We start from the raw sequence: 24,901 nt of genomic DNA on the forward strand, positions 1-24,901 counted from the left end.
TCTTTTTGCCAGTAAATCAGATGCATTTCTTGAATGATGTTTACTGACCACCTTGGTAAGGCCAGGTTAAAAGAGGATTTTCATTCCTTACAGAATCCAAGTTAGCTAGAAGTTAAACTTGCACAGCAATATTTGTGGTAAGACAAAGTTAATTGGTTCCTAACTACCATGTTCTGAATAGTAACACTGAAAAATAGAATGCATGGAGAGAGCAACAGTGTACTGAAGTGTAAGGCAAAGGGCTAAAAAGCAAATCTCTCCTTCAGAAGACTTTGTATAAGTCTATGTCACATTTTGAAGTATTATAAAATTGTGTGCACCTCTCTAAATTGACCCTGCTTGTATCTATTATAACAACTTACTCTGGAAATGTCTAAAACTTCAGATCCAGGTATGTGTCGCCTTGTTCCCTAAACTAATGGCAGTTAAGAACATTTTATTCACTTTGAAATTCTGCTTTCACATTCTCTTGCCCTCTGATACACAATTTTATACTTACAGAAATCTGTCAGTCATGAAGCACTTACAAACTGTCAGGATAACGGAAAAAGATGGCACGTGGCATTTGAACATACTTATTGCTGGTATGCTACGTAAGGTGAAAGTTTAATTAGTATTGTGTAGTTTGGATTAGCGATATATTGACAGCACACTGATTACAGAGAGAAAGCTCTCTCAGCTTTCTCCAGCACACAGCCAGGCTGGCTCCTGCTTATTGCACAGCATAAAGCACAAATCCACTCATTAAAAATATTTCAATCTGACATTTGCTGTTCTAATGGATTAAACTTATCCTATTGTTTAACAAATACAGGATTGAAAATTAGCTGCATAAATCAGCAATTGGATTTTCAACAGCAGATAATAATCTCTTTAGTAACCAGATAAGATTTCCTTATTTTGCCCCCTTCCTCTGAACATGCTGTGTATTTTATCCTGTAGAGGGTGCAGTACACAAGAGTTTAGATATGTATTCCAGGAAAAAGTGGACATTAGAGCTGAGAAATCTGTGTGAGCTGCTGTATAATCAAATGAGATTGATGTGGCAGTGACCTTTTTCATGTACAGCTCTGCTCCTGAACATGTTTGTGCTTTCTGGGAATCTGATTTCAGTTAAAGCTGCACCATCTGCTAGAAAACCTAGTGGAAAATCTATTACACAGAAGATGAAGGTGAAGGAGCTAAGACCACGTAAGGCAAAGCCTTTGTGAATATGATCACCTTAAGCTGAATAACTCCATCCATGTTAAATGGGACTTTTGGGCTATTTTATGTAAAATATGTATTCAAATGCTCTGCTGAAACATAGATCATACTGCTTGCTTCTTGTAAAGGCAAGGTCTACTGAAGACATAGCAATCTGATCTGCGTTGAAATTTCAGATGAACAGGTGATTCATAGTTGTGGTGTTTCTCCATTTTTATTCCAAGATTTAAACAACAACAACAACAACAACAACAACAACAACAACAAAGTAGTAAGATGCCATGTAAGTTCAAATCATCAGACAAGCATTGATTTCTATGACAACTGAACCCTGTCCTGCAAGCTTAAGGGAATGGAAGCAGTTATTCTATCTTCAGGTCTGAATCATTTTATCACCCAGCTGGAAAGCAAAAGAAATACAGGAAAGTTGTCTGAGGTTAACTAAGGGGAAAATGTATTTTGAATGATAATGCCATCTAAGCCTTTAGCTAAAAAAATAGTTTCATCCAAAGCCCTCTCAGGACAATTAGAAATCTCATGGGGATTAAAATAAACTTTAGATCAGACCATGTTTGTGATTAGTTTTTACATAATAGGAGAAAATGTAAACAGTCATACTGCAAATATTTTAACTGGTAGTAATACAGAAATGACAGAAATGATCAAAAATAAATTAAAAAAAAAATATTCCAGTACCGTAATGTTTGCTGAGGTACTTAGTGGTATTTGAATGCTGTATCAAAGAGTGAACATATCACACCAGTTCACCCAAGGTATCACTGGATGAGTGGGGTGGAATATATTGAAATGTTGATCATGTCGCACATTAGCAAGCTGTGTATTGACAAGCAGCTTCCATACTCAAGGTGTTGATTTTGATTTCTTGTTAAGCTCCCTCAGTGATTTGTGACTAATCTATATCTAATTTAAAGTATTCAATAGAACCCCCCACATCTTTATTTTGAAGGTCCTGTTCTCTGATAGAAATTTTTCTCAACTTTATTACCCCCTGATTACAGTTGCGCACGCTGTGTACGCGCCTTCAGAGAGCTTGTCTAATGACTCATAATTAGCCAGTCCTATTAAGACAATCCACAAAATTTTCTTCCCCACCTATTAGTTTGATCATCTGTGACCGCTTCATGGGAATTACGACATGAGATATTGCAAAACACACATTAAGATAAAATTGAATAACATTATTTACTGGTGATAGCAACTGTAATTGTTTAAGCATCAGCACCATGCGCTCAGCAGGAGCCTGACTCAGCTGCCTGTTCCGTTCCACGTAGCTCTTGCCTCACCTTGGGACCGTGGCACCAATTTTAGCAGTTCTATTTTCCTCATTATAGAATTTGACTTTGATTAATGTGAATTGTATTAGCCAAGACAGAGAAGCACTCAGTTTGTCTGTGAATAGCTGAAAATTTACCCCTAAAATCTTATAGAAGCTTTTTATTTCTTTAAAAAAGATTACAAACTGGCTTTTAAAGCAGAGGTTTTGCACACACAAAGCCAAAGGTTACATAAACCATCATTAAATGGTAAAAAGAATACCTACAGCAATAACAAAAAGAGGGTTGAAAGTTAAGGCAGTTCATAAGCTTTTCCCTACAGTTTTGGCAAATTGAGGAATACATGTAAAAGAGGACAAGTAGCACCCCCCCCACACCCACCCACCCCCACACCCCCCGCCACCCCTTTGGAATAAAGATGTGCATGTCAGAAATAAGGCAAAACCATGGAGATTAAAATAACCGTGTCCCCTAATGCTTAATGGCATGGACACTTTGATCACTATGTGAAGGTCTGGGAGAGCCTTGACTCAAAGTACACATTTGAATTTATATTCAGACGGTGAATCTGTCCCTTTAGCACTATGCATGTTGCACAAATATGCATGAGATCAGGGGCTGGGATCCCTTACTCTCAATTCCACCTGCTGAGAACTACCAGATCAGAGCCTCTCTTCCCCCAGCGAATAATAATTGTTTTATACAAAGTGAAACAGATTTACAGAGGAACACTGGCAGAGACCCATCTGCTGGTTGGCATGCATTTCTGCAAGTGCCTCCTCCTAGTAGGGAAGGGGAGAGAGAAATGAAAGCAGTCCCTTGAAGATCTAAGCTTGAATGTTTTTTTCTTTTTTGTTTTGTTTTGGTTTTGCCATGTGGCCCGATAGGGGATTGATTTGGAAGCAAACTCTTATGGTTTGCTGAGGCTTAGGCATAAAAACAGTACCGTGACTCACCTGAGGAAATGTTAAGTAACAAAAATGTTGATTTTTTAAACAACTTAATACTGACTTCTCCAAGGTAGAGCTATAGATGGATTACAATTTTTAGTACATACACTTTATAGTTAGGCAGCTGAAGGCAGCAGTCTCTGCAAATCTTGTACAGAGCATCTCTGAGCAAATTATGATATACTAGATCCTGATGATAGACTGATGAACAGGAGGATGCAGAAGGTGGATTCCTTCTTACTCACAAAGCCAAGATAGAAAAAGATTAACTCAAAACATTATGATCCATTATGCTCCTAAGCAGTAAAACAACAACAAAAATCACCATCCATTACCATTTTTACACATAGCATTTTCTCCATTTAAAAATACCTTAACTTTTCATACAGAGTGGTGGGTTTAGTAAGGTACTAGAATGCTGACTGCAGTAAAGCAAAATATTTGTTAAAATGGTAATTCGTTCCTTTGAGAAAAGAAAAAAATCTGCACAACTGAGCAGTAAATATCTCTTAGGAGTATGTTCAGTATTCCTGTGTATGAGCCACGACAAGAGCACTCATAGGACTTCCCAGAGGAAGCTTTGAAGCCCTGTGTTCCAGGTGACATTCACACAGGGGACTCTGCCAGCTCCTGCTGGAGAAAAGAGCATATATGAGAGTCAGCTCTATAATAGTCTTAATGGTCGTCTAAAAATAGCCATGTGAAATATTCTGCATAATTTATTTTGCAAACTGTTGCCAAAAGTAAGCTTTTTTATTTTGCTGAATAAAGTTACGTACTTTATTTACATAATTATTGTGGTATAGTTTCCCGTATTCTTTCATGATTAAAGATTTTTAATGTAAGTACCCATAATACCTTAGGTAAGGTAACATTTATTTCTGTGTAGAGGGGAAGCAGAGAGCTTCCAAAGTCTGCAAAGAGCATATTAAATGTTACATTTAAGCCTGTTCAATGCAAAAGAGAAGAAATAAGGGGAAGGCAATTATTGCAGCAATTTCCTATACCACTGTATTTTCATCTTTCTTCTAGTGTTTCCTTCTACTTACTGATCTACTGGGTAAACAGGTGTCCATGGGGCTAAAAAAAAAAAAAAAAAAGGAGGTAAATAAAAGGAAAAATAAAATTTTGTGCTTTGGACACACAGTGATTTCAGTACTCCTAGGCTAAGGAAGGTCCTTAATTCTAAAGTCACATTTTAGGGTTCTTCTCTATGTGGAAAACATGTAAAGGATCTTCACAAGACAAAGACTGAATATTAAAGGACATGCAAGGGGACCTGCCGGCACAGGGGAGACCTGCTGTCCTTCACTCCCAGTGCTCAGGGCTACACCAGGCCCTCTCCTTTCCGAGGGTTTGTCCGAGCACACACACACTGACTTTCTTGTCACAGGAGTCAGAGCCTTCTGTGACAGTGCTGGTGTCCTCTGACGGCCCAAGCCACCTTCAGGCACACCAAGGACAGGGTGCTGGCTGCCCAGGCGGGCTGTCCCCAGCACTGCGCGGCTCCAGCGAGGGGAACTGCTGGCAGCACAAAATCAGGGTATGCAGCAGTCTTATTCTCACAAAACACAAAAGCAGAACGTGCTAGGAGAAATAAGTTTTTGTAAGAGGTTATATATCTTCTTCTGGATGTAGATGTGTCAGTGAAAGATTGGCCACCTACGGTGGTTCATGCCTCTTCAGCAAGCGCTACTGTTCTCCACAGCTCTGACATTTGTCCTACAGTTTCATAGCTGAATCCAAAGTCAGACCGATTAAGCCCCGTCTGGGTTTGCTGGTGTTTTAACTGAACCCCATCACTCTGCCTGAAGGGAGTGTTAGACACTCCATTCTCTTAGCAGAGGTATGGAGTTAGGGACCTAAAGCATAGCCACCCAGGCAAAAGCCATCAGTTTACCACTCTCTGTGTAACGCATGCTGTTGACAAAAAGAACCCACAAAACAAAACAAAAACCAAATAACAAAAACCCAAACCCCCAAAGGTAGCTCAGTCTATAATTTAAAATATAAAATTGTACAGAGAGATTGGGAGGAGAATGGCATTGAGGAGCGCAGTGCGAGGCAGAGCATGGCAGTGGTTTGGTCTCCTAGGACACATCAGCCTTTCCCATCCATGACTTTTATTTGCCCAGGCAAAAAAGAAAAAAAAGAAGAAAAAAAAAGAACAATTTATCCATTTCTTTAGGTTTTCTACGTGTCACATGGCCTTGTTGCAGCTGGGCTGCCCGATGCATGGAATTTCTCCTCTGCTGAGATGCAGAAGTCTTAGACAAAAAACCCTGGCCTTCTGCATACATCAGACTTACTATTCATAAGCTGCTCCACTATGTTGTGTATCCATGTATCCACATAACTATCTGAAATTTCACAGACGGCAGTACAAACCCCCAAAATTTAAATATATTCCAGGAAACTAGAATATCACAAAGATTTTCCTTAATAGATATACAAATATGGTATAAAAAATGAGAAGAAGTGCTTGTGATATACATAATTTTCTCTAGGTATTGTATTAGTAAAAAATGAGGTTGCTGGTATGTCCCTTGGTATTCTCCCAGTTTTGTAGCATGTTCATGACATTGTGATGAGCATGTGTTTTGTGGATCATCTGGAGAATTGTGAGACAGAGTGGCTGAGATGTTGGGAACTAGACAATTTCAAATGCTAACAAGAATGGATTATGCAGTAACTGCAGAGATTTAACTATTTCACTTCTTTTCCACCAGTTGTCTTCCTCCTCCTTCTCTTCATCTCTCTATAAACAGATGCTTATAAAAATGGAAGTGTAGGTTTTGTTGCTTTGCATGCTTTGCATGCTTTGCATGCTCAGATTTTAGTGACAGCTAGAGCGCATTGTGCTTTGATATGGCTCGCTGCCAGAGCAATAGTCATATCCAATGCCAAATAGCAGCACAAGACTATTTTGAATGACAGACTAAAGTGTGTGTAAGGATGTGAAAACAGGTGGTCTGGGATGTCTGGTATCAACAGAGCATCTGGTCACTGGAGTGTGACTGCATTATATTCTGTACTCCTAATCCAGAGTGGTATTAGCAATGAGTGAAGAAGCTGGCATCTTTTCCAAACCTATCATTTCGTAACCTGTCCTGAGTACCCAAATACAGAAAACTGGGTGTTTTATGGCTAAAAATACTTCGCTGAATCTGTAAATTCTTTACATAATCTGTATTTCCTAAATGACTAGAAGTCAGATTATCTTCACATATGCCAGAATATTTGCACAACATGGCTTTGCTTTCTTCTGTGAAGACACACAGCTGTTGCAAAACACTTCAATAATTTTTGACTTCTTTGTTCATTTACAACTGACTAGATAAAATAAACAGGCTTTTATGTCTGCTTAGTGTTACCAACTGTATTAATATTAGGCATATTAAATCAATAAAATGACTTAAAATAGCCTTTGAGGGTAAGCATCCTCTCTCTCTTTGCAGTCAAATGCTTGTTAACAACAATTTATCAGCAGTTTTAAGTGGATAGATAAGTAAAGGCCTGAAACATTTTCTGTTGGGTGACAACAGAAGGTGCTTGGGACAGACACCGGAGAGGATGTATACTTTTGCTGGTATTGCAGGTTTTGTATTCTTTGATACAAAGAGTACAACATTTTTCTTTAATGTGCAAATAAAGTTTTAGATACAGAATCGTAACAGCAGATATGACAGTACATGATCACATTAAACACATTAAATGTTCAATTTCATACCATGTCAGCTCTTCCAGGATAACACATTTTGTGCCATACTTTCCTGTGGTAAACAGGAAGTGATTCATGAGAGCTTATCACACGCTGAAAGATGAAATGTAGGCCGTGGTTTCAGATAGCAACATTTTTTGGTTAGGTTTCTGTTAATGACTGGCTTTCTTTAGAGCGTGACTTTTCTACTGAAATGTATGTAAGAAAGATTTCTGGCTTATTATTAAGAAGAACTGATGAGGAAGACTATAATGTTCTCTGTATAAGAAGATGGAATATCCCTACCCACATTTAAACTCAAACTCAAAGATATCTTTTAAAAAAACAACACTCAAATCACGGATGGAGCAAATCCTTTTTTACATCCTTACGTCTCTTCTGTTACTCTGATGACAAAGTTAACTTTGTCGTTTCAAATCAGGATTTGCACAAAAATACAGCACCACTGAGGGCTGTCCAGAAAAAAAAATAATTATAAAGTTAGCATTATTAATTTACCCTTGTGAACAAATGATAGCAATATCAGGGTGATATGTGATGAATATATCTCCTGTAAAAAAAAAAAAAAAAAAAAACAAAAAACCAAAAAACAAAAAAAAACCCGAACAAAACACCAAACTAACAACCCAAAATAGAAATGCCAGTATCAAGAACTCTCTCTTCATGAAAAGGAAAAATATTCTGCAGAATGTAACCGTTGATGCTAACCATGATTGTATAACCTCTGATTGCAGAGAAAATAGCTTTTTAGCGTGCAAAGCTGATGACCTTTCCCTCAAATTTCAGAGGTTATTAAAGCAGATCCTGTACAGTTGTTTGCCTAACCATATAACCTGTACAACCAGGGGACTGAATTCTCTAGTCTAAGCACACATTATAATTCCCAAGACACCGGTGCAACATGTTTAACTTCAAAAAAAGAAAAGAAAAAAGAAAAAAAAGAAAACACACAAGAAAAACAAACAAACAAAACGCACAAATAATTATTATTTTTAGTATCTGTTTACAGTATTGGAAGTTTAAATATTTTGGGTGTTTAAAATGACCTAAATGGAAAAGATGAGAAATCAAATGCTAAGGCCCTCTTCAATAACAGGCAGGATAGAGATGGTAGTCCAGCTCTGGCCAGCTTACATTATCAACGAAATAAGCAATATTTAGTTTCTATTACTTTTTGAGTTCCTATGAACACTGAGGCAAAACAGACTGTGAGAAACAGAGGGTTGTCCGACAGGCAGAAACCACATTTTCTGCCTTTTATTCCAAAACCTTGTTTGGCCTGATTTTAAACTACCATGTCTTGTTCTGTGAGATTTCACCAAGGAATAGCTGTCAGCATTAAAAAGTCAGCCTTTTAAGATGGTATGGCATGTATGTGTGTGCTCTGCCTCCATGAAACCGCTTTGAAATACCAAAGGTCATTACCTGCTCTGGTACCACAACTCCTGTAACACGCTGTGGTATCTCAGGTACATCGCTGTGTTCATGTTAACTTTTTAATGGTGACAGCTTCATGGAGAAATGACTGTTGGTCGGAGGCGTTTCAGGCATTGTCCCTTCTCTGTTTTTACTGAGCATGAATTTCAGGCTTTTTCATTCAGAAATACCAGTTATTTTGAAAATGAATGTATTTGTACTTATTAATGCAGTGATATTAGCATCACAATTGTAAAGTGTGCAGGAGGTGCACCGTCGAGACAGTGTAGCGATGGTGAAATTAAGGACAAATAGGGAAAAATTTATGAGAGGCATCTCCATTTCTGCAAATCCACTGAAATCCAGCAACACACCAGATTCAGAAATAATCTGTTCTGCTGGAACTCTAAAAGAAGAGTTATTTTAGGTTAGATTTTAAGATACTCTTTCCCATTTAGACTGTCATGTCAGAAGGAAGCAAGAGATGTGGGCTAGTGAGGGAGGTCTCTTTGCAAGCCAGGTCTGGTGTGCTGGTTGCCACAGCTGTGGGCAGCTGTAGGTGCGGCAGCAGCGTGCCATGCACCTCTTATCACCAATAAGTCAAAATGACCTTTGGATCCAGCAAAACACAGGCAAAAGCAGTGCAGAGACTTCTGCAGGCCAGCTCTCCATTCCCTGGCACTCTAGAGGTTGGCAGGGTGAGAAGTCAAAAATACCTGGGTGTGCTTCATCTCCTGACAGGACACTGGGACACATGAGCAGATGCGCTTAGGGTTCTTGTGCAGTGGGTAGTCTTGAGGTGCCTCAGGCTGCACATCATTATTGCTGCCCCCTGGTTTATGCTCTTCCCCTCCTTATTTATGAAGAGTAATTTTGGGAATGTTGCAAAATGTTCTTTGCAGAAGGGTAAAGGTCTCAGAGTGTATAGTGATAATAACATTAAAGGTTTGCCTCTTTTTCAGTTTGTTCACCTCTGGCTGTTTGGCCGAAACCAAATTTTTCACCAACTAATTTGGCGAAGCTTATCACAGTGATGCAGTGACTTCAATGAATCAGGCCTGTGCTCTGACAAACTTTTAAAACCTACACGCCTTTGGATGGTTCTAATCAACATGTTCTTCAGTTCAGGCAGGAAAAAGGATGTCTGGAAAGGTTACCTCTGTTCTATCCCACTTCCATCCTCATATGTAAAACTGACTAATAGAGGGAGAGGGGTATTTTCAAGCTGGTAATAGTAGTAATAATTTGAAAATGGAAACAATTACTCACTAAATTTTGTCCAAAATCTAATTTATATTTTATTTTCTCTGTCTTAGGATCAAAAAACAGGTTATTTCCTGATGCCTAATGAACTAGAAATAACACTTCATAGAAGGAATAAGGGAACCAAATTGTCATTAGTTACTATAACACTTCACTGAATGTTTTGAAAGGCTTGTAAGAACAAAACAAGACTGATGTATTTTAAATATCAGAAGTGTTCTATATTTTTTTATGTATATGTATTACCTTACCTCTTTAATCAAGGGTATCATCTCTACTATACTTCAGTGCTGAAACCAAGATCTTAAATCATTTAAAAATATTCTTCGTTAATTTTGCTGAGGAGGTGTTATGAGTTAAAACTTGCATAGATATGTAACAGCCAGAGTAATAAGACTGGAACCAGAATTCATTTTATCTTCTAAATTAGACTTTTATAATAAATGGTAAATTGAAATGCCATTACAAAAAGGTTACCATCTTTTATTACATGAAGTTAAGAACTTAAATTTTACTAATGGTGCAATTTTCTCTGTAATTCATCTTTTACTTAATAGCATATAATTGTTTAAATAACGGTTTAGTCCCTGTAAAAAGAAGGTATTGTTAGCAAGGGAAGTCTGACTATTAGATAGCTCAGGAAAACCACAGAGAGTCTTCTTTTTCAGGTGTTCAGATATATTACTTTGTATTTCATTAAGCCACAAGAGCATATCATTTTTTCACACTGCCAATTGATTTGTATTCTGGCTGATGACCTCAATCTCTTTCTCTTGTTTTTTTCTAGCCAACACACTTGAGGGGGTTTTGTTTTAAATTAATTTTTGTGTGTGTGTATGGGTGGGATGGCTTTTTTTTTTTTTTTTTTTTTTTTTTTACTAATCTTAATAAGGTGCTATGAATGCATTTTACTGAAATAGATTTGTAAGTGAAAGAAAAATACGTTTGGAATTGCAATTAAGCTTGACAAGTGCCTATAGACAAGATTGTGCAATTTTAAGCTTAAAACTTTCAAACCCTCAGGTCTACCCTGCCCTCAAGGGATTCAGTTTCTCAGAATGCATAAACTTTATAGATCTGGATGCTTTTAAAAATGCCAGTACGAAGCTCTTACCTAAATGCTAATGCCCTTTAGCATCCACAAAACACATTTGGCCACCTGCGTTTCTTTCAGTGCACGCAGCCAAAGACTGTGTGACCTTACTCAAGTTGCATACCTTGCAGTCCAAAGCCGTTTTGGGACTCACAACCTGCACGATGCACTTCTAATTCTCCTGAGGCATGGTTAACATCCTCCAACACAATCAAATGCACCACAAACCAAATCCTTTTTGTTCAAATTTCATGTTGATGGTGATGGTGGTGGTACCCATCTCTGTACGGGGGCTCAGTGGCTGGAGTCAGGTGACTGAGGGTAAGGACAGCATGTCTTGCTCAGTCTGATTGCCTAGCTCGTACCTCTGAGTGAGCTCCCATCTGCCTGTGAGCAGACAGCAGGAGTTGTGTCCTACGCTGGGTTTTTCCTACCACCCATCAGGGCAAAACATCTGCAGTCCTCTGCTCCCCCTGGAGCCGGCTTGGGGACCACCACATGGGAGAGAATCCAAGGATCATGGGGACAGAAAAAAAACAAGCAAGACACTCTCCTCCAAGAAGAAAAGCTGCATTTCTCTGTTTTGTGTGCCATTATGTATCATATCCAAAGATTTAACGCAAATGTATAAGCTGTCCCTGGAGCTGGAAAAAATCTATAGTATTTCTATTGCTGTAATATCTATGTGCCAAGTGCAGACATTTGTTTGATTTGGCCTATGGCATTTTTATCTGGCATGCTCTCCATTTCATTTCTACCACACTGTATCAATGTTAAAGCTCCTTTGATTTAAAAAAAACAAAACACAACCACCACCCCCCAAAAAACCCAGCCCAAACCAAAACTGACAACCACCCTGTTATTTCCTTCCAGTTAAGATGCAAATGAAAAAAAACCCTACCCTTCTCTTCTGAAATATTACTCCTAATATGGTGGCAACCCTACTGAAAAGCTGGAGGAAGGGTTTTGTCTGCTGTGGTTGCCTGTGAAATACCCCCTTCCCTCCCAAGCCTGCTGTCATTCACCTCCTAAGTAGCGGATGTTCCATCTGACACATGCTTCGCTGAGCAGCGTAGCTCAGTGGCATCCCCATACTGCCTTGTCATGTCAGTTGAAATTGCTACTTTGGAATGTAAATTTACCCCAGAAATTACAGGTACACTTTTGATAACTATGTATTATTTTTTTTCTTTTCCTGTATATACATTTCTTCTCATCTAAGTGAGGGGTTCTGGATGAAAACATGTTGGGCAGCAGGGGTGGGGCGTCTCAGTTTATCACCATATTAACTTGGATTTGTACGTTTTAAGTGGAAAACCAAAAGCTTGTTAGGCTTTCAGGTAACAACTAAATGGTGCTTATGTTAAAAGTAACATCTTGCTTGAGCAAAAGGGCTCTAGTTTGCAGTTAGATTAAATTACTAATAAATTTGTGCTCCAGTGAGAGTTTACCACAAGTAACCATGAAGTGTTGCAAAAATGTCTTAACCAATTGTGTGGAATAAGGAGGGTCTTGAGGTGTAAGGAAAGGGAATTAAGTATTGCAGGTTGTTACTGCATCAGCATATCAAAAGATTTACTGCAATTCATAAAATAGCTTTAAGTATTGACCCAGATTCATTCCGTTCAGAGAAGAGACTCCCCCATCATTCACTGAGCTTTGGTTCGGCCACAAAATAGACTTGGAACAGACTCTAGGCTCTCCCTGGATTCCTGTCCATTAAAGCTGGAGAAAGCCTGAAATTAACAGTTATGCTACAGTGGAAGAAGAATTTGGTTTATTGGTATTGGTTTAATATTTTTCTCTTTTAGTATATAAACTCTCCCTCAGGTTACACAATTCTAAGACGTTATTTCAGGATCATTATTCTCCACTTTATATTTTTTTTCCATATTCTCAGCTTTATATTTTATGGCAAGCATCTGAGAGTCATTAATTTCAAATGGCTGAATAAACATTGCTTACTTGACAGGCACTTATTTAAATACATTATTTTTGGCATAAGATATAAAATTATGTTTGCAAGAGATGGCAACATTTTTTGGCTCTTTTTTCCCCCTCATCTCACTGCAATCTGGCACAGTTTCCCCAATCTATCTTGCTTCACCTTACCATAGCTTAAAAGTCAAATTTAAAAGGACGAAAAGGACTCACACCTAGAAATATGTAGTAATGATTTGCTTAGAGCTCTTTGTTAAGCTATCCTCTGATATTCAGCTCTGTCGCTTTGTCTGCAGCCTCCATGGAGCAGACTGTGTCAGTAAGGGAACATTTTTAAACTCCCCATGTCAACAACCTAAATAGTGAAGAATGGTTCTTCACTATCATACATATTTCAATACGGAGACCTGCACAGTTTAATTTTCAGTAATAGATGTTAAATGAACATCAGAAAACTGCTTTAATGAATTTGTAGTTCTTTTATGTAGCTGTTCATTGCTCCTTAGTTTAACTTTCTAATTATACTCCGTTATACAAGTATTTCTGCAGCTCTGTCAGCTCTCTTTCCCTTCTATTGTCTGAGATCTAATTATAGGACTTGTCAATATAGTTAGACAGTTTTGAGGAACTCAAAAAAATATTCTCTGTGGGAAGAATGTATTCTGAAGAACGGAAAGTAATTTGTTGTGGAACACTGTTTTCCAGTATTCCCTGAAACAGTTTGTTCTCTGTTCTGAAAGACATAAGAAAAGGGTCTAAAAAAAATGCGTACAAGCAAGAAGATACCCCACACACACATTCCCTTGCAGCTGCCAGATATGTGTTAGCACTTGCTGACAGATGTACTTTACAGACTGTCTGCTGTCTTCTGCCAGTACCTGCCAGCAGGCAGAGGTTTGGATGACATTTTATATGTCAATTGCAAGAAATATTTTAAATATTTAAATGAAAAGTTAATATTTGTGATAGAAAATGTATTATGTCTATTAAAAATCTTGCTGAATTGAATTTAAAAGCATTGAAATATTATGGAGAAAACAGTACCTTGATCTGGAGCTAATGTCTCCATTTTGATAACCTTAAAAAAGAATTATTCAATCCATGGTCATAAATTATCATCATTAGTCTGCTTCATAAGCGATTAGAAAGTGCAAGGTGACAGAAAATACTGGACAGTTCAAGGATTGCAAAGCGTTGGAAGGTGTATCAAAATGGATTTTTATAATGGAATGAATGAATGCTGGAACAGTGTTCCACACTTTACAAGGCATTTATATATGACCGTACAGTTTCCCTGTACATCCTGTTACCATGTATCACTCATAGCTTCTACAGAGCAAGAGCTACCAACACAGTATTTTAGACTTGTGATGGTTTGCAATCAGATTGGGCATACAAGGGTACATGGGCTTACACTCGTGATGAACCTAACTTAAGCACCTTGATTAAACACCTACAAATCAGCAAAATTCATTTGGGCCGTATTTTCAGCTGGATAACAAGTCTACCTAGAAAACAAAACCATAGGACTTCATATGTAAAGTTCTTGGCTATACTACTTCAGGCTTGTCCATCTGAGTGGAAGGACCCAGTTTTCCTGCTATTGCCTTGAACGTTATGTAGTCATTTGTATCATGATGAAGCGAGTAAAATACTCACTGTCTTATAGTCCTTCATTCTTGAAGGGATTAATGTGTCTTTTTAAGTGGAGTTATGAAGTTAGTTTGAAAGCAAGATACTACATTTTGTTATTTTGATGGTAATCTATTTATAGATGTACAGATGTGAAACAGGCTTTATCAAGAACAGTTATGAATCAGGCCTGCTAAAATAATTTTACTTCATGAAGTTCATTGGTCCTTTTGGCTGCAATTACTTCTCAAGCTGAGATCCAATCTGGGAAAGAAATTGGCAGTTGGGTTTCCTGTTTCTGCAGATCTTCATAATATCTTGAAAGTGCACTGTGGATTGATTTCTCATAATATCTTGAAAGTGCACTGTGGATTGATTTCTTCCCCCCCCCCCCCCCCCCCCTCCTTGCATTTTGAAATGAAGCCTGGATTATAACTTGAGGTAGAAAAAAGGGGAGAAAGAAGAAAGAAGAAAAAAAGAATAAGCTGTGGTGGCATGTAGAAGTTAAAACATGCAAATTCCCCTCTTTTGTATAAAAGAACATTTAGAAAGTCATAAAAGTATCACAGTATTTTGCAAAAGCTAGTAGAAATCTTTAAGAATGTTGAAGATTAACTGCATAATACACAACTTCATAATAAGTGGAAACCTATGAATGAGATGGATAGAGTGGGAAAAACAAGCAACTGCAGAGTGAGCAATCCTGATAAAGACAGAAAATCTTCATCCTGGTCCGAACCAAGTCAGTAAGGAACAGAGCCAGGTCAGGGCAAAGCTCGGCCTGGGAACAAAGCTATAAGAAGATTTTCAGCTTCTCTGTTCCTGCTGTCACAGGCAAACTGTGTGCTGTAGTAGCATTTGTGATGGTTGCTACCATCGTATTTTAAGAGGCCTTATGCCTTACAAGTTGAAGGGAAACGATTATTGAAAGACTGGTGAAAGTGTTCCAAGCAATATGTATGATTTAGCAGACTAACTGTAGTTCCACAACAAATGAAACAAACACTCACTCAAAAAGTTTTCATAAAATAAAATATGTTATTCTATTATCTGCATTTGGTCTTAAATGCCTGGGTTATTGTTTTCGAGTGGATCTGAAACTAAAACTTCCTTTCAAGATATGAAATTCATACTTAGTGAATATTTACAGAAACACATTCATTCCAACCCAAGAGATATTTCTAACCAGGAAATTTTTGAGCGTTAGTAGCATTTTCTTTCCCTGGATGATAAGAATGAATAATCAACCTTCCTTTCAACACTTCAGAGCTATTCACTGAACACAGTGTGAAGCTTTTGAGGCAGAAAGGAACAAATGAGCACAGGAGAGTTGTCAGAAGTGAGTGATCTTGAGAGCAGCCCTGAGGAGAAGGACTTGGGGTTGTTGGTGGACAAGAAGGTCAACATGGCCCGGCAATGTGTGCTTGCAGCCCAGAAAGTCAACGATATCCTGGGCTGCATCAAACAAAGTGTGACCAGCAGATCAAGGAGGTGATTCTCCCCCTCTACTCTGCTTTTGTGAGACCCCACGTGAGGTACTGTGTTCAGCCCTGGAGTCCCCAGCATAAAAAGGACATGGACCTCTGGAGTGATACCAGAGCGGAGCCACAGAGATGGTTAGAGGGCTAGAGCACTTCCCCTATGAAGAAAGACTGAGAGTTGGGGTTGTTCAGCCCACAGAAAAGAAGATTCCAGGAACACCTTACAGCAGTCTTCCAATACCTAAAAGGCTGCTACGGGAAAGCTGGAGAGGGTTTTTACAAGGGCATGTAGTGGTAGGACAAGAGGGAATGGCTTTAAAATGAAAGGGGATAGATTTATATTAGATATCAGGAAGGAATTCTTTACTGTGAGGGTGGAGAGACACTGCAACAGGTTGCCCAGAGAAATTGTGGATATCGCATCCCTGGCAGGGTTCAAGGCCAGACTGGATGGAGGTTTGCACAACCTGGTCCAGTGGAAGGTGTCCCTGCCCATGGCAGGGGGGTTGGAACTAGATGATCTTTAAGGTTCCTTCCAACCCAAACCATTCTATGATCCTATGATTCTATGATCTTCCTGTTTCCAACCAGGGCATCCACCAGCCCTTGGAACCATTCCCCTTACATCCTCTTACATCTAAGCACAACATGGGTCTGCAAAGGAATCTCCCCAGAAGAAGAGTAGACATTGTCCATTTGATGGTACTATGCCAGGCCAATTTCATGAAAACTGCATCTTACAGTTCAACTGTAAAGAGATCCATGAATTATTAGATATCTGTCTGTATCCACCATTGCATCTGCAACTTAAATCTGCTCTTAATAGGAGGACCACAGTGACAGTGATGTTGTATTCAAAATGTTCTCTATTTATGTTGGCTAATCATGCATATAGATTATTTCTAAATTTAAAAAGAGACCAGAAACAGAGAGGAATTCCAACAATGAGTATTTTGGAACCATGATTCCCTGTCACACCTCAGCAACCTGAAGTGCTAGTAACTGATCGGCTTTATGCGTATGAGCACAGAGCTTCTAGTTTTTATTGTAGAAGACTGCTTTCAATTTAGAAAAAAATCAATCAACAGAAACAGTAAATGGCACTGAGCTCCACATTTCTCTTTGGGAGCAGCATTATAGCGTTTAGTCTTGCTCAACAAGAAGTTTTATATCACTTTTGTTTATATATAGGATAATATAATGGGGATACAGGGCTTCCGTTTAGAAAGGTTATTGACACTCTTGGTGCTGTGTTGGCATTTATTCTTGGGATTTTTATTGCTTCTGATCTGTGGTATTTATGTCTCTGAGGTGAGGACTTTCATCTGCGATACATACTCATAATTTACAGACCACATGGTGCCCTGATGTTGTCTGCAGCAACAGGAAATTAAACAATTAAACAGGAGGCAGACATGTAGAGTAAAACAAGCTATTTCCCTGGTATAATTATTTTTCAATATTATCATCTGTTGGTCAGAGAAGGCTAAAAACTATTGCCATACCAAACGACTTTTGGGGAAGAAAGATAGGTTTTAATAGATGGATGTGAGAAAATGGCAAAGCACTTCAGGAGGGGGCATTAGCGAGGCAGAATGCAAATCCAGCCTTTAACAGCAGTTTGAGTTTCCATGTTTTTCCCGTGATCCAGCTCCCCCAAACCTGTTACAGCATGGCTGAAGCCAGTTTTTCTGGCCTTTGACGCAGATGTGCACTTCCCCCCACTCCAGCTGTCTGAAGTGACCATTGCCAGGCTCCCTAGTGATTACTTTAACTGTAATAGCAATGACAGATCACTTTATTAATTGCAGATGGCACTATCTGAAGATGGTGACAACAGATATGGAGCAAGGTACAGAAAATCCTAATTTTTCATAGTATAATCAGCCTGTTTGGAGCCTCAGATAAAAATAAATTACCTCAACCTTACAATACACTTGACACATATTTATTGCAGCATTCTCTATCAGCAATTGCCATACCTACATGAGCTAACTTCTCACACGTTACCCTAAAACGTGAAGGGGAGTGTTAATGAGGAAGGGCAGTCAAAGCAGGGCCCTGGGAGCTGGATCTGCATTCCAGTTGTTGCATGCCACCAGCGTTGGACATCGCCTTGTGCACGCCCCTTACACCCTGCTGTCCTGCAATTCACCCAGCCAGGTAGTAGCCCCAGTGAGAAGTTTGTGTTAGACACCTCGAGGGTAAATGCTTGACAGAAAAGGACTGTGTAATCCTTCAATGGTAGAAAACAATTCAATAGATAATGCTAACCAAGAATACTAAATACTGAAAAGGAAATTTATCTTGACTTGCAGAAAGAAGAGGAACAATCCCAGTGACCTGAGAGGGAAAGCTGGCAACATTAGCTTAATTTTGAAAACCTAAAGAACATGCCTATAGACCTACTGCTTATCCATTCTTAGAGCTAAAGTTCACAAGACTTTATAATGGAAGCCGAACATTTTTCGGTTCCTGTTTGCTGCAGCTGTTTTTGCAATGTCCTGAGTTGTTTGATACAAAATCTAAATTAGTCTTGAGAAACGGGATTAACCTTTCCAATCACATTTAAGGTGAAATTGCTTAACTACAGCACACAATGTCATGCTGCAGATAATCCATGTGCTTGATTAATGCTTTTATAATCAATTGCTGTCTGGAAGTGACTCCTTCCCATCACACTCTTCACAAAAAGAGCAGATGGTATTTAAAAGGTTATGGCAAGAGGGCATTTCAGAGGTCAAATAGAACATCGATCAAGTGGGCAGAAAAATTGCTTTTTTCCTTCCCCTTCTTATCCTCACAATCCATGAGGGAATGTGGCCTATGAATTATAGTTTGATCTATAGTTCAGGCACTAAAATGTTTTCTTGTTTCAAATTTCTATGTTGTTTTGGGTAATGAACCTGGAAATTGGATTCCTTTTGTGCCAATAAAAAATTGTGCCCAATACACGTATCTCAGCAACATAATTTTTAGACCTACAGAGATTTGGTTGCTCTTACCTTGAACACAGTCAGAATGCTGGCGCTTAATAAAGGCTGTACTAATATCCACAATGCCTTTAGATCATTTTGTAGGAATGATAATGACTCTGGAAAAAGGTACTCTCCATTTCCATGCTCCTTTATAGAAATCAATAAAAAAATTTATATTGTGTGATTTACGCTCTTGCACTGTTTTCCCTATACGTAGTTGGCTGCCGTTCTGCGTTAGAGTCCAAGGGGAGCTATTCTTACCTGGAGTGAGGGGAACAGACAGACTACACCTACTAATGCAGCCTCCAAACCCAGAAATCAGGGATTTGCCATTGTACAATACATGAAATACATCGGCAACCTTCTTCCTCTCCTTTCCATCACCTGTCATGCTAACCACACCGCATGTGACTAATAGAAACAGAAGAGTAAAACGGTTTATGTTTTCTAGTCATCTTTGTAATTTTACTAATGAAAATGTATTTTTTTTCCCCACTGGTTTGAACATGACTATTGTCATCCTTGCTTTCTAATAAAAGTGTATTTTTGTCAGTCGTCATATCTTACTGGCCATTCATTTTTTTATGATTTTTTAATTTTTGTTATATAGGTTATTTTGGCAAATGAAGTGCTCATCCTGAGTAGGTCTCTAAAGCAGGCTTTCATCTGGGAAGTAAAAAGTAAAAACACTACAATCCTGATTTGTGATCAAACCCAGGATTGACTGGCTTAAGATATTTTTTGGCATTGCAGCTTACATTTTAAGGGCCTGAGCCCACCAAATCCCTCTTATCTGAATAGTTCTCATTCACTTCATGTAAGTAGCCATACAGGAGCCTGAGGAGATATTAATGAATTTTACCTTTATTCAAGAACAATTAATACCGATCATATATTGCATAACTAAAGCTGTTAAACATGAACCTTTGAAAGGTGGGCAAAAGCAGAACTTGATGAAATCATGCTAACCAATCCTATTAAAAATGATATCTGGGTGCCTTTCCACCCAGGAGTGGTAGAAAAGCTATCGCTGGAACTGGTGGTGCATTTTAAATAGTCCTAAACAGCTGTTTATAACACACTGACAGGCATTTCGATATCAGTTTTGTAGTTAAACTTCCTTCAATCTATTTTATGAGCAGGTGTACATTTTAAAATAAGTTGAAGCCTATGAGACACTTCAATTAAGTCCTGTTTGTCAGCATTGTATGTGAAAAACAAACACAAGTACAAATACATCTTGCATGATTTTTCCATGGTGTACTAGCCCATTGAGAGAGAAAATCTTTCCATACAGGTGAGGTACTGCTGTTTCACCACTTAAGTACAGGTTGTTAAAAAGTAGTGTGTGATAAAAAGATGCGAATGAGGGCGTTTGCATAGTCATGAATGAGGAGTTAGGAGTGGTTTACTTATAGAATTAACTTAAACCACACAGATTTCCCCAGAAAGAGTGACTCCTTGGGACTGGCTGTGCTCAAGGCACTCTTCACAGGGATCCCTGAGCCAGGAGGCATTATTGGCCCTTAGCAGACAGTTAGTGTCAATTGCTTGGTTATGACTAGGACCCAAGTGATCAGAAGTGCCATATTAAATGCAAATTGATAAATGAAAGTCTTTAGTACTAGTCTAGAAGCAAAAGAGTCTGTGAAAATAATGCTAGGTATATATATATATAGATACAGATATATAGCATCCTGGCATTTTTCATAGTCTTTAATGTATGTATTCCATCACTAATCCTTTAGAAATTTTTAAACTACATCTTTTGTCTTCTATTGTGTGTCCATATTGATCTGCTGTTGAAGCATTGCTTGTAACCAAGAGACATTATTCATTCTATTTGGAAGCTATTTGATCAGAGAAGAAAACAATACAGCATGGTTTCAAAAGAGAGAGAAAATCAAATTAATTGATATAAAGGAAAAATAAATAGTTAAGATGTGCTTCTTCAAGTTTCTTTTATTTATTTCTCAGGGCTTCTTTTTTTTCCTGAAGAGACTAGGGAACCTTCAGATAAATTGGCAGTCTCTTAAGTAACCTAATAAATAGCTAAAGCCATCAGCTAGCTTTTAACAATAGAGATGTCTATAAATACGAAGTGTCATTTCAGCTTTTTTTCCCTATGCTTAATTTTGCTTTTCCCTCCCAATTTTATAGACCCTTAAACAATGTTCTGAATCAAGTAATATGATCATATGTATAACTACAACCCGATTTTTAAAAATCTGCTCTAGATGAATATTGACTAGTCCTTTGAATGCTAAATGTGGAACAAAACGTCATATATATACTATCAATCATAAAAAGAGAGTAACATATAGAAACCATTAAAAGTATTTTTCTTACCTGTCTTTCCTCTAACCAAATCTATTATACCTACATAGGCTGCCCATCACTCTCCCTGCTTTGTCACTTTCTAAGCCATAGCTCCCTCTTACCTTCCATAACCATTCACCATCAATCCTACATATATATATATATATTTCTTTATGTTATGAGAGTATGCAAAGGTTTCCCTTTCTGACTTCTATTCCTGATCTTATGCAGGGTATCAATCATCAGGGCCATCACATATATATGCCAGGTGATCACTCTTCTGCACCCTCCAAGTATTTCCTTGGCCCAATTATGTTGCTGCCTGGGTTGTTTGTTTCTTTCTCAGAAATCCATAATACACTATCTGTTGGAGGGGGGAGGGGGGGAAATGCCCTAGGCTTGCTAGTAGTTGTTGGGTTTGCTGCTCAGTCCATAAACGTAACACTAAAGTGAATCTGTGATATCTGTGCTTGGATGACTATTAAATGACAAAAGCTATGCAGTATTCCTGTACAATCAATACCTTACATGGGAAACCTAAAAGAGCACTTTAAATTACAAAAATAGCCAACAAACCCCAAACACACAAACAATACAGTATTAATAAAGTGATGCCGATACCTGGTTTTGCTTGTGTATTGCTGTCTTTTCATGGCAAAGCACTCCATCTCAGATCCTTCCTGCTGCCACTAGCACATGCTAAAGAGTGACACTGATAAAGCACGTGCTATGCGCCCCTCACATTTGTCAGATATGCTTCCTTGTGCCTACCTGATATAAGTGTTCTGCTTGTTCCTTTGTTTCTGTGAAAGGTTTTCTTGAATGTCTTCTGATATTTAGGTGTTGCAGTTTTAAGCAAGCTTGCTCTGTTATACTTTGGGCTTCATCTGGAAGGGTGAGAGAGTAGCTGCTTGATTGCATCGGGAAAAAAGACAGAAAATCAGGAAAGGAAAAGTAATTAGAAAAACAGGGCTTTTTTTTTTTTTTTTTTCCTCCTGGTGTTAAATTTAATAAGAATATGAATGTGCAACTGTTTCCACAGAAGAACAAAGCTAATACTACCTGAAATTGTCCTACATGTTCCAGGATGTAGTAACAGCAATGTGCTATGACTAAAATGTTTAAATAATTTAAGTTCAAGAATTCTACATCTATCTGCCTATTGGCGACCTGAGGCACCTGAATTCCTCCAGTAACCTGATTTTCTGTTCCTAGAATGTCAGAGACGCAGTAAATCTGCAGTACAATAGGCAATAAACAAATGAACTCTGCTCAAAGAGATTACACATTCAGATTTCTTTTGCAAACTGATTTCTCACAAAGAGCTTTACCTGTGCCGCTTGCCTGGCGAGCACTGCAGTCACCTGGATGTCAGACACCGGTGCGGGATACCCACACTCCCTTTGCTTTGGATGGACATGTTTATGTGTTTTTATATGTATTAAATGCTTGCGTGTGTGGCACAGAGAGCTGGCAAGGTGCTGAGTTAATGGCACACCTTGACACCATTGCCCCTGCAGTGCAAACGTGTTACGTTCGACATGCTCCGAAAGGCGCCAGCCAGCCGTGCATGCCATGGACACTGTGTGCACAGGTCCAGCGCTCCCCTAAATCCTGCTTTGCTGAACACCCGGCGATGCAATCCTGGTGACAGCTCTAATTGGACTGCGAGGTACTCAGGCATCCCATGTGCACGATCTATTTCTTTTTTTCCATCTGGATCTAGTTTCATGGTAAAGAGAGCATCTCTAGGACAAGGATATATGCCATCCTTACCTTTCATCCCACAGTGTCTTTACCATATTATGATTAAGAATCAGCTGATCTGCGATCTGGAATTAACTGATCTGACAGTTGGGAAAAGAATTGGACACTTCAGTAGCAAACTGAGCACATATTATGTGGAATTTTTCCCAAGATAATATATACAGAATATTTTTGTCAGATATATTATTTTAAAGCAGCACTGGACTTTAATCATAAAATAGGCAGCTGATAATAAAATCCAAGTGTTCCTGTGTAAACAATAATTGTCTCCAATGCATATGGCATCCCTGAGCTTTTTTCTAAGGAAAAACTGCCTTTCAAATGAAAGGAAATTTTTGGGCTTAATTCAGGTTTGCTAAAGGAGGGGCAGGCTTGTGTTGAAATGGGGTATTTTAAAAGTGTCCTGACTGACAGTGAGATGAATTTCCTATCCTGAAGAGAAAGGGGCTGGGGGGTTGCAGGGAAGGGGTAGGGGGGGAAGGTGTTGGCTTTTATTTAGTGAATAGGAGCTGTAGTGGAGATTTGTGCGAGCCATAATGTGTCTGTTCTATATGAGACTCCTTTCAGGCTGCCCTGCTGAGGGCAGGGAAAAACAGTGGGAGATGAAGATCCATACATGTCATTACGTTCTGACAAAAAGCTAGATGCTATTCTTATTTACAAGAGTAGAAATGGGGAATGATTGCACTAAAACCAGTGGAGTTCCTCCTGATTCACAGCTGAACAACAGAGAAAAACACTTTACCTCCAAAACCTGAAATGTTTGTTGGTTTTTTTTTTTTTTTTTCTTTAAATACAAAGCCATTAAATTTAAGGACATTTAATATTTTTCTTTTAGCTTCATGTTGGTTCCAGTGCATTTCCTACTTTACTCAAAGCAAGCAGATAACTCAGTACATCAGATTACAAGGATGATCACGTTTCTTATTGTCCCTGAGGAAAAACATTAAAACACCCACTTGAGGAAGTGAAAAGGATTAAAACATGTAACATATACAATTTTCTTGTAAAAAAAGCCCACCCCTATATGACACTCAATCACTGAGCTGCAGTTGAAACTTATTTATTTGATGATTATCTGATTGAAATGAAGTTAACACACTAAACTGAACACTTCACTTTTCTTCAGTGTCACTCTCGTTCATTAAAGATTGACATGGGCTGGTGGGCTCTGAAAGCAAACTGGCCACAGAGATGTACACGCTTTAAGGCAGATGCTATCGACAGAAGAAAACTGTAACTGACCCAAAAGGGGTGCCCAAAGTTACTGGTGGAAACAAAGGCTTCATGCTGAGTCAGATAAAAACTAAAGAAACAAAACCAGAAATGGTATGAGTGGTACTAGGTAATGAGATTTGTAAGATGGCCTCTGTGTGACTGAGATGATAATATAAAAAAAGTAGGGTGTATTTTAAGAAGAAAACGCAACAAGAATAAAGATAGTATGAAAACATTTAGCCCACAGTCATGCACCATCTAATTCAGTTCTTTATTTTGTTTTTACTGTATAAATTTTTGGGAGTATCCCACAGTGAAGAAGTCTATAAAATTAAGAAAGTGGTTTACTTTATGAATGTTTAAAATTTTAACATTCAACTAATTTTAACTGGGTTAATTGAGCTGTTTTATGTGTAAGTGTGGCTATCGGAACTGTTCTTAGATGACCAAAATATTTTCACATTTAAAAAGCAAGCAAACAAACCTAACTGAAGCAAGAGAAAATACTGGTAGCAAACTAGGAATTAATGAGGGATAGAGAACTAAAAAAAAAAAAAAAAAAGGTACAGACTTGAGGAATTTTGGTCTTGAGGAGATTTTAAAAAGAAAGCCTTGACTCCA

Source organism: Falco punctatus (assembly GCF_963210335.1).
Source record: "Falco punctatus genome assembly, chromosome: 2".
NCBI lineage: Eukaryota > Metazoa > Chordata > Aves > Falconiformes > Falconidae > Falco > Falco punctatus.